A 3,920-nucleotide genomic window follows, 5' to 3' on the forward strand; every position below is an offset into this window, starting at 1 on the left:
AGAGAGAGAGTCAGAGAAGAGACATTTAAATATTCAAATGGGGCCGGGCGGTAATGATAAACGACAAGGGAAAAGTAGAATCAAGTAGCTATCGATGCAGAAAATGAAAAGAGGAGAAAGGGAAAGGGGGATGAGGAGGGGGGGGGAATTAAGCAAAAAGAGGATGGAGGCATTGAAGGAGAGTTACGCTAACAACTGAGAAGAGAGATGGAGAAAAGATGGGAGCATTAAACAAATACAAGAGGGGTGTTACAGTAATGACAACAGACGGAGAAGGGTTGGGAAAGGGAGAAGAGACAAGGACAAAAGGAGAAGAGAGAAGAACAGTCGATGGAGGAAGGAAAGACAATGTGTAAAGTTGAATTGGGATATTTCAGGAACAGGAAAATCAAGACGTTTTCATCAAAAGTATTAACATAGGATTAAAGGGACGGACAGGAAGAAAGAAACTGATAACATTTGTACAAACTGAAAGATTTAAGATGATTAAAGGGGCCCTGTTTGGCNACCCAAAGTACCGGAACATATTTACAGTATATTACACGAGTATTTAGTGCATGACGAGACATTACTCAGATTGAATACAACACAAGTATCGTTTATAGTTGGGCTTCGTTGACAAAGTGCAGTTTTCACATTTATAGACTGTAAAAAGAAAATCGAAGAATTACGGTAAAAAATGTCAAATGTCAAAAACAGTAAAAGACCGTAAACTCCCAAAAAGTCAATCAACGTAGTAGATGTAGAAAACACCACATTTTACTGTTTTAATATGTAGAAAACACCACATTTTACTGTTTTAATATGTAGAAAACACCACATTTCACCGTTTTAATACGTAGAAAACACCACATTTCACCGTTTTAATATGTAGAAAACACCACATTTTACTGTTTTAATATGTAGAAAACACCACATTTCACTGTTTTAATATNCTGTAAAAAGAAAATCGAAGAATTACGGTAAAAAAAAATTAAAATGGCAAAAACAGTAAAAGACCGTAAACTCCCAAAAAGTCAATCAACGTAGTAGATGTAGAAAAACACCACATTTCACTGTTTTAATATGTAGAAAACACCACATTTCACTGTTTTAATATTTAGAAAACACCACATTTCACTGTTTTAATATTTAGAAAACACCACATTTGACTGTTTTAATATGTAGAAAACACCACATTTCACCGTTTTAATATTAGAAAACACCACATTTCACCGTTTTAATATGAAAACACCACATTTCACCGTTTTAATATGAAAACACCACATTTCACCGTTTTAATATGTAGAAAACACCACATTTCACTGATATAAAAAGGTAAAATGTACGGGGAAATACCATAAGCTTACACAGATTGAAATACCCTAAAATGAACAGTATTATTCTTTTTAAATGTACAGTCTAAAACCTTTTACTATTCAGCAAGAACGTATGAAAATGCATCGTCCATTTTGTACAGAAAGCTCAATTAATATCTAAACTGGGGGAAAAGTACTTACAGTATGGCATGAATACAGATTTCTGTGCAGCTCCTTCACTCCCAAACCACAGCGCTCAAAGAAAAGCAGGAAACTAAAGGGAGGGAAATATCCAGCTTTACTTGGTGGAACAAAATGGAGCATTTCTTTAAAATCTCAACGTCAAGAGCCGCGTTTGATTCTTAGCTGCAACAGTTTCAGCTTTGAACGTGGTCAAAGCAGAGAGGGAAATGTGCTGGAAACTCAGCGCCTGCCTCATGAGCTGCAAACAAAAACAATGAGATATACGCTGCATTATTCGGAGGAGACGTTAAAGGAATATTCCACTGAAAATATAGCTTTTGAGTCTCAAACACTCCCAACCTGTAGGCGTGTGAAGCTTCTGCTTTGTGGAGGATCAGAATTTGAAGTTTATTGCCAGTTTCCACATCAAGGAATTTGCTAGGTAAAAAAAAAATATATATAAGCATCATAACAAATAAGTATTTTTAAGAAACAATTTAGCATTAGCATTTAGCATTACAAAAGGACGACAAAGACAATTATTTGCACCCAATTTAAATGTAACTATACAAATAACCTTAAAAGCTAAAAAATAGAAAACACTTCAGATAAAGAGGATTTAGCAAACTACAGTGTATTATATTTTAAAGTGGACGGCTGTGCAGACGTGTGCAAAAAGCAGTGAGTTGAACTGTTAGCGCCGTGTTGTGCATTCCCACTGCACATCGCGGGAGCGCGCACAGCGTACAGACTAAACTCACAGACATTTCAATGATCTGTTCGGTTTGGACACGGTATCATTTCCTTTTTGGCGGACACGGCATAACACGGCATGACACGGCATGACACCGGAGCCTCGCTGCGGGGAAGCTTTGGCGCTGTTCCGAGTTTGTTCTAATCTGTCAAAATGACTGACTGCTTTCAGAGTTTTCTGTCGTTGTTAAAATATATACGTCACAATATATTCGGTTAACGCGACCTCTGCGTGTGTGTGACGTCCCTCTGGCCTCTGTGTGTTTCAGAGCAGCCACGCTGAGCTCATGCTGATGGAGAGCAGGAAGACTAACCTGCTGGGCCGAGGAGAGTCTCTGAAGAGGAGCGGCACACACCTGCCCGGGAACTTCAGTCAGAACATACACAACCTGACACACACCTGGAAACAGCTGGAGGTAACACACACACACACACACGCACGCACGCACGCACACACGCACGCACGCACACGCACGCACACACACACAGATTATAATAGTTGAAAATGTCACAGGTTATGTGCAAAACAATTGTATTCAAGTCAAGGAAAAACATCACATAACTTGCACACACACACACACACACACACACACACACACACACACACACACACACACACACACACACACACACACACACACACTCGAATAGTTGAACATGTCACAGGAGAACTTTATGAAATACTCCTAACTTGCTGATCGCGACAAATCATCAACAAACAAGGGTCTGATGAGGCGAGCAGAAAAGCACATGCTGTGTTTCAATCCGGATTCTTCCCTTTTCGTAGAATCGTCCACTCTTAACACTTATGCTGTGCACACATTTCGACCATGTTGGGTTTTCTGAAATCGCACATTTCTTGTGGGCCCTCACGGGGACTGCTCAATCTACCCAGTCACATAACAACGGTGGCTTCTTTTCAACACCTGTATAGACGCATGTCACTGGACTGATGAAGAAATCCACACGTCTATATTTGATTTGTTTAGTGCTGTGTTTACGCGGCAGCCACAATCACACCTGGTCGCATTACTTCTGTTACGAAGACAAGATGGTGGTCATTGAGTGCAAGACGTGTCCATCACGCCTCACTTTTTGAACTGTATACACTTGTGCACTAAAACAGTTTGTCTAAGTACAGAAGTACGCACTTTGAGACGAGTCACAACAGAATATCAGGATTTAAATACAAGCTGAATCTAATAGGAGGGTGCGATGCAGGTGTACAAGAGGTCAGGTGATGTCAGGCTGATGGGAAACAGGTGATATGTTGCCAGGACAGACAACAAACAAAAAGTGGGAAATCACAGGAAGTAAACACAGATGTGGTACAGATTGAGATAACTTGAAAAAAACAGAAATGAAAAACTTATGCCAAACACAGAGATGGTATCTGCTGGATAACACTGATATCTGTGTTGAGACAGGAGTGTGTGTGTGTGTGTGTGTGTGTGTGTGTGTGTGTGTGTGTGTGTGTGTGTGTGTGTGTGTGTGTGTGTGTGTGTGTGTGTGTGTGTGTGTGTGTGTAGTGTAGTAGTGTAGTAGTAGTAGTAGTAGTAGTAGTAGTAGTAGTAGTAGTAGTAGTAGTAGTGTAGTAGTAGTAGTAGTAGTAGTAGTAGTAGTACGTAGTAGTAGTACGTAGTAGTAGTAGTACGTACGTAGTAGTAGTACGTACGTAGTAGTAGT

The sequence above is a fragment of the Notothenia coriiceps genome, unplaced genomic scaffold, assembly GCF_000735185.1.
Source record: "Notothenia coriiceps isolate Sejong01 unplaced genomic scaffold, NC01 NC01_scaffold00019001, whole genome shotgun sequence".
In the NCBI taxonomy this organism is placed as follows: Eukaryota; Metazoa; Chordata; class Actinopteri; order Perciformes; family Nototheniidae; genus Notothenia; species Notothenia coriiceps.